Source organism: Arvicola amphibius, chromosome 12, assembly GCF_903992535.2.
Source record: "Arvicola amphibius chromosome 12, mArvAmp1.2, whole genome shotgun sequence".
Lineage (NCBI taxonomy): Eukaryota > Metazoa > Chordata > Mammalia > Rodentia > Cricetidae > Arvicola > Arvicola amphibius.
The window spans coordinates 51,608,026-51,615,671 of record NC_052058.2 but is presented as its reverse complement, the minus strand read 5'-3'; the positions used below and the strand labels follow the sequence as shown (position 1 = coordinate 51,615,671).

Genomic DNA, 7,646 nt, shown 5'->3' with positions numbered 1-7,646 from the left:
GCAATTTTTCTTTTGAAAAGCGCTCTATGCATTGTAATTTACAGGCAATAAATCCAGGAACCAGTAAAAACCGGGGAGCTACTAACCTCTGGGACTTTAGTGAGGAAATGATGAATGGGGTGGGGGTGGGAGTGGGATTTCCTTGGATTGTAATGTTTTGTCAGGCCACCAAATCAGATCCCAGCTCTCACAGTCTTGTTTATCATGTTTGGGGGTTCATCATCTGGGAACTAAAGCCCCACAATAATAGTACTCCGTGTGTGTGTGTGTGTGTGTGTGTGTGTGTGTGTGTGAGTGAAGTTCTTACGCTGTTCAAAGAGATGTTTCATTCTGTCGTATTAAAGCGGTACTTTTTGGAACCCCAGTTACCTCTCCGACAGCCTTGTTTTTAGGACCTGGATTGTTCAAAGCATTCAGCCTCAGAGAAATGACTTATCTTTTTAAAAAGTGTTTGTCTCCCTAGGCTAAAATCTTAAATCCTATTCTAGAATCTTGTGAAAAGGCACTAAATACCCATGGGTTTGTTAAAGTTGTAATTTGTTGCAAAGTGAGTATTTAAAGGGCCCAAGTTTAGGGCAGGAAGTCATCATTCTTTCAAGTTATATTTTTGAGTGGATTACTGGCAAGTAGTTCTTATAACCTCTCAGAGAACGTGTTGAGTCGTTTAGGTGTGGTACTGAAGAGATGGATGCGGTAGGTGCTTAGAGACTACTTCCTCTAAACCTTCCTTCCTTCACAGCCATTTCCCCAGATAGACACCACTATCATCGTGTACTTTCCTCTCTGCCACACTATGACAGGGGAGACAGTTGTCGTTCACTTTTGGGTCTCAGTCTGATAGTATTTCACATGTGACTGTTTGATGGGTAAGTAAATGAATTGCAGTCTCGTTGTGCCCCTTTTCCTGTTTGTGGAAAGCGAGGTTGTGAAAATCAGAATGAGGCTCCTGGGCTGCCCACAGAGGTCAGTGCTCAAGTGAGGTGGTGAGAGATGGAATGGGATCCCATCGTTATGCAGAGCTCTTCATTAAAACAAACACAAAGCAAGAATTTTAGGGCAAAAAAAAAAAAATCAGCAGTTTTTATAACGATGACTGAACAGGAAAGACAGTGACTCACAGGAGACCAGGACAGGCAGATGTGGAATAAAAAAATATGTATCATTGTCTTGCGTAATTTTTGACTACTCTGTGTTCTTGTCATCTTAGCTGTGAAGTATGAGACTGAAAAATGTTGCATCAGCCCTAAACTTTATTGAGAAAAAGCATATACTGATGCAAACTTCCTGGACTGCGAATGCTCTGAGTAAGGCCCTTGGAAACAGAACAGCTGGAAAGAAATAGTTATTGAAAGTGATGCATGGGAGAAGAGAAAGGCATTGCTCTCTTTTGGGCAGATTGAAAGTAGCTTTATAAGTTTGTTGGTCAGGAAATCATGTCTCAAAAGTCAAAGATGCATCCTTCAAAAATACTGCTTTCTAGGAAGTTGCTCCTTGGCGGTTGACAGAAACACATGGAGGGATATATAGTAGCGGCTGTCCTTTGATTTGAAGAGTCAAGCTGGAGTCACACTTGTCAGTCATATAACTTTGGGCAAGTTGCTGACCCCCACCCTTTGTTGTGTTTTGTTTTATTTTTGAGATGGGGGTCTCACTATATTCCTTACTGGCCAGGAGCTTAATATGTAGAACTGACTGGCCTTAGACTAACAGAGATACTATCCAGGGTGTATTCCAGCTCACTAAGATTTTTATATGTGATGCTGCTGAAGCTGGCCTTGAACCCTAGCCTTCCTGCTTCCACTTTCTGAGTGCTGGGGTTACAGACTCGCACCAGCATGAAGCACTGAATGAAGGACAAAGCAGGCAAGCAAGAAAGAGAAAGAAAAAGACATGGCTGCTTGGCTGCTCCCAGGTCTGGTGGAGGAGAGGTTTATTGTAGATATGTGCAGAGCTGGGCCTTGTTGGGGTAGGGGGAGAGGAAGAAATGGGGAGAGCAAGGGTACCAGGTGCAGCATCCAGGAGGCACAAAGGAACTAAATGGTTGGATTCTATAGTGAAGAGCAGCCGGGCACCCTGGGTTGGAGCGTTGGGGTGGGAGGCAGGGTATGCCAGCCAGGCGGACCCTCAGCAGGTAGGGATTCAGAGAAAACCGGGCTGCCAGGTCTGACTTGATGTGTTAAATGGGTACCTCAGCCTTCTCTCCACCCCCCACCCCCTGTTCGAAACAACCAGTAGGTCTCTCTTTTATTTCAGTTTTGTGATATGTAAATAGGAATAATCAGTGCCTGTTCTCAACTGCTCTCCTCTTGTTACAAGAATGATAAATCATCTTTATGAAGTATTTGCAAGGTTGCTTCCTTCCGTCTCTTTATTTCTTAGTAACCTACGTGTAGGGGGTTAGTCATGTGTAAGTATGTTATTCCAAGTAAGCTCATTTCTGTCCATAGTTACTTTAATTTGTCAAATTGCTTTGTCTTGGAAACAGAATTTACAGCTCAAAATTATAGGGTAAATCTGATTTAGGATTTATGAAGGGAAAAAATGTGTGGGGAAAGCATATACACCAGGAGGAAAAAGGAACACAGTCATTTCCCAGAAAGACACTTGGATAAGCAGCTAGCTGGTGAGGTGTGTGTTGGTAGGTGATTCATTGCCTGTCTTGGGCTTGAAAGATTTTTCTCCTCTCCCCCCCCCCCCCCCCCCGCCCATGCTTCTTTCTTCTTTCCTTTTTTTAATGGAGCACAATGACTTTGGCTTCAAGAAATTGATCAGAAAGGACTGAAGAGGTGTCTTAGCAGTTAAGAGCACTTGTTCATGCAGAGGACCAGGTTGGGTTCCTAGCACCCCCGTGGTGGCTCACAGTTGTTTGTAGCTCCAGTTCCAATCCAATCCAGTGCCCACTTCTGGCCTTCAGGGGCTCCAGGCAGGCAAGTGGATGGAATACTGATGCACACAAAATAAACTCCCTCCCTCCCCCCTCCCTCCCTCTCCCCTCCCTCCCTCCCCCTCCGTCCCTCCCTCCCTCCTCCCCCCCCACCAAATAAGAAGGGCTGGTATTTAGGGGCAGGATGCTTTAAGCGGAAAAGAGGTTTTCTAAACAAAGGATTATGGTAACCTAACTGACCATCAGGTGAGTTGTAAGCAAACTTAGGAGAAATGAGAGAAGAAAGGGAAAATGCAAATTCTTGGCTGCAGGAAGGGGAAAACAAAGACAATAGACTAAAAAAGTGCAGACTTCACAGAACTAGAGCCCAGAGGACGGTTATCAGGTGGACTACTATTCCTTCTTGCTGCGTGGTAAGGTGGCCGTGTGGCTAACCTTTTCGAGCTTCGGCTTTCTCCTGTTGACCATCCTGCCAGTTCATCTGGCTTAGGGCCCACTTACTCTGCATCTGGTGCATTCTGTTCTTGAAGTAAAAGATCATTGAGTGATATTTATAGCATAAACAACTAGACGGTTCTGGCTTTCATAGAATTTTTGTTGTATTGGATCCGAGGGCTTTCATTTTTTAAGGCTCACACGTTACCTGCCATAACATATATGGGTTCGGAGTTTTGTTTTGTTTTGTTTTTGTTTGTTTGTTTTTCAAGACAGGGTTTCTTTGTGTAACTGTTCTAGCTGTCCTGGAACTAGCTCTTGTAGACCAGGCTGGCCTCGAACTCACAGAGATCTACATGCCTCTGCCTCCAAGTGCAGGGATTAAAGGTGTGTGCCATCACTGCCCAGCTGGAGTTTCTTTTTGGTTTGTTGAGCTTAGTTTCTTTCTTTCCTTCTTTCTTTCTTGCTTGCTTGCTTGCTTTTGTTTTTTTTTTTTTTTTTGTTATTGTTGTTTTGTTTTTTTTTTTGTTTTTTGTTTTTTTTGAGACACGATTTCTCTGTGACTTTGGAGCCTGTCCTGGAACTAGCTCTTGTAGACCAGGCTGGTCTCGAACTCATAGAGATCCGCCTGCCTCTGCCTCCCGAGTGCTGGGATTAAAGGCGTGCGCCACCACAGCCAGGTGAGCTTAGTTTCTTTTGTTGTATTTCGGTTTTTGTTTGTCAACGCAGGGTTTTTTTTGTGTAGCCTTGGCTGTCCTGGAAGTTCTGTAGACCATACTGGCCCCAACTCTCAGAGATCCACCTACCTCTATCACCTGAGTGCTGGAATTAAAGGCCTGTGCCACCTCCCCGGCCCCATACACACACACACACACACACACACACACCCCACCACCACCACACCACACCCTCCTTTCCCCACACAGCGAGTTTAATTTCTTTTTTGTTTCGTTTTGTTTGGGGGGTGGATTTGTTTGTTTGTTTGATTTGTTTATTTGTTTTATTTGCTCAGAGGCAAGTGAATCTCTGAATTGGAGGCCAGCCTGGTCTACATAGCAAGTTCCAGGACAGCCAGGGCTACCCAGAGAAACCCTGTCTTGAAAAACATAAAGCAAACCAACCAACCAACAAAAAAAAAAAAAAAAGAAAGAAAGAAAAAGATGTTTGTCTTCAGAGCCTAAGTAAGCCAGTATTGAGTGTCGGCATTATCTTGACTTTGTTTTCAGATGCTATATGGAGGTTTCTTCAGAAGTCCACATTATACTGAATACTTATAAAACAATTCCTCTGAAAATATTTGCATAAGCAAGTGCTGAGACTGTGGTAGGAAATGGCAGCGCCTGAGCGCACTGCAGCGAGGTAGTGGCGGCAGCTCGTGGCCTCCCCTCACTCATCTGCCGCCTTGTGTCTTCAGTTGTCCTACAAAACTCGATGAGTGCAGCCAGGACAGCCTCCGTTGGGAGTGTTTAGAGACTGGCAGTTAGTGCATTCTACGTCACCTCTTCTTATTGAAAAACACTCTTTGTGCACCCGATTTAGGGACCAGTGATGCTCAGTCCTTGTCTGTCACCTCTTTTGAGCATTGCCCCATTAAAAATGTCTTGTAATAGGGAAGTAAGAACATGGCAATGTTCCCAGTAGGAAATGTGGGTTCCAGGGCAGGAGTTTGTTTTATGTATAAAGAAAAGTGTTTTGTTCTTGCTGAAACAGCCATTCCTTCCATTATGATCCTGGGATTATTCAAAATACAGATAGTCAGTGAGAAGTTTGTGTGTTTGTTTGTAACACAGGGGGCAAGCCCTCGGTTCTCCACTGCAGGGCAAGTGTCATTTCCTTCTAAGCTTCCAGAGGCTTTCGAGGGCTACATGGGAAATAAAGCTACATAGGAAATGTTGCAACTTTTGGCGTTCTGAGAAAGGGGAAACTGGACCTGAACTGGAACTCTGTGTGTGCGCACGCACGTGTATCTGCATGTATATGTGTCAGTGCCTGTGTATTCATGTGTCTGTGTATCTTTATATGTGTGTGTGTCTGTATATGTGTGTATCTGTGTGTCTATATGTATATGTCTATGTGTTTATGTATTTGTGTATCTGTGAATGTGTGTGAATCTGTATGTGAGTCTGTGTGTGTCTGTCTGTACCTGTGTATTTGTGTGTGTATGTGTGTGTGCGTTTGTATGTGTGTGTCTGTATATGTGTGTGTACCTGTGCTTGTGTATGTGTCTATATATGTGTGCATGTGTGTATGGGCATATGTGTGTGTTTGTGTGTATGGTAGAGTTTGGTGTCTTCTTGTCTTTTTGTTTTATTAAGTACTTATTTTTTTTTAAATAGGCTCTTACTATGGAGCTCTGGCTGGGCCAGACCCCACAGAGATCCACCTGACTCTGCCTTCTGGGTACTGGATTAAAATTGTTTGCCACCTTGCTAGGATCAACCACCTTTTCTATTTTTTAATTAATTAACTAATTTTAGATTTGCTTATTTTACGTAATATATGTATGTGGGTGTATCATGTATGTGCCTGGTGCCCATGGAGGCCAAAAGAGGGTGTTGTGATCAAACTTGGGGGAAGTCTGGCTATCTTTAGCATTCTCTCACACTTCCAAAAAAAAAAAAAAAACCACAGTTGAAAGCCTAAAGGAACTTTTGCTGTTATTGTTGCTTTGGAATAATTGAGTGGTCATTTCTTGGTGACTAGGACACATGCTCTTTTGTTAATGTGATTATATTTCTTTCAGCTTGGGAATTCTACTGCATTGTGATAGTTTCTATTCATGTTTAGACAGTCGAGCACACACACACACTCACACACACACTCACACTCAAAAGAAAGCGGTAAGCTGGAAGAGTAAGATGTGTATATTTAAAAATAATGTACTATACTATCATATATATGTTATTCTATGAAAACTGTACTTAAAACACTAGATGGATTACATACCACAAGAAAGAGAACAAACCGCTTTAGTTTGCAGCTTGCATAGTGCGTTTTGGTATGTGTGCACAGATGACTTATTAGTGGCCCAGGGGAAGGGCAAAGGGTTCTGGATCAGAGTGTAGTATGTTTGAACCTTGCATTGGATCCACTTGTTAGTCCCAGCACCTTTGCTGAGAACATTTAAAGGAGTTTTCCCATATTTCTTTAACTTGGTTTAGAACAACAAGTTGTTTCTCCTCATTAATTCATTTGCGCAGCCCCACACCCCCTGCCATGATGAGGAAGGAAGTGGTCTTTTTCATTCAGGCCCTCAATTCTGCCCAGGGACTCATGCACTCCAGCCCTGCACACGTTAACCTCTTCCTCTTATATGAAGCTGGAAGTAGGCGTGTGTACACCAGCCTCAAGCGTGTGGCCAGTAGAGAAGAGCCTACTAGTCCAGCCAAGCACAGAGAATGGGCAGTCTCTCGTCATACCCTAGGCATTTCTGTGTGTGGGCCTGCAGATCACCACATTATAGGTTGTCTCACACTCCCAGACAGGGTAAATTCATCAAGACAGTTAGGAGAGTATGTTCTACCAGCCTCTGACTCCCACGCTGCTACTGATGCTGATCCCCTTCGTTAGTAATTTCTAGGAGAGCCCAGGGACATTCCAGATAATCCTTCTACCCTCTTGTTGCCCAAGACATACCTCTATGTTCCTTGCCAATTGCGTTCTGTGCAAACTTACATCTGTCTGCCTCCTATCTTGATTGGTTTCCTGGGTGAGCCCTCGTGCTCAACTTGTCTGCTGCTTTCTCGTGTGTTTGTGTGTGTGTGTGTGTTTATGTGTTAATGTGTATGGTGCATGCAGGTAAATATGTGTGCCCATGTATTGCATGACACTTTTCCAGGGAAGTTGCAATACAAATCACAAATGTCTGTTCACCCCAGGTCAGGAACTGGAGCAGGGATGACTCAGAGGCAGCTGCTTCACCAAAAGCCCACCCAGCCCAGCATGGTTAATGATTTGGGAAGCTGCAGCCCTGGAGCTCCTTTCATGATTTGCAGGCAGCTTGACAGGTCATTGAGTATTTCCTCCTGGTAATTCCGCTGGCTAGTCTCTTAGAGATAGATAGGCTGGTTGGACACTGCTCTGAGTCGCTTCCCCAGCCCTTACTGCTTATATAAACTTGGGGAGGAAGGAGTCTTATGTATCTGGTAAATTTCAGGGACTTCTTAAGACTTCTGAGTTGTTTGCTTTCTGTGTCTGGCTCAGTGACATAGTGCTGGAGCCACAGCATGCCCAGCCGTGTGTGCTGTGGATTTGAATCAGGTTGGCGATCAGTTGTCAAACATCTGAACAGCATTTTTCTGTAACTTGCTGTAGACATGTTCTATGT

At 44.0% G+C, this 7,646-nt stretch overlaps 1 protein-coding gene across 4 annotated transcripts in view; it reads left to right on the top strand.

The window, feature by feature from the left end:
• The window catches only part of Pxk (PX domain containing serine/threonine kinase like), a 64,498-nt gene that overhangs the window by 461 nt on the left and 56,391 nt on the right, over positions 1 to 7,646 (top strand). The gene's annotated exons all lie outside the window — the stretch shown is intronic.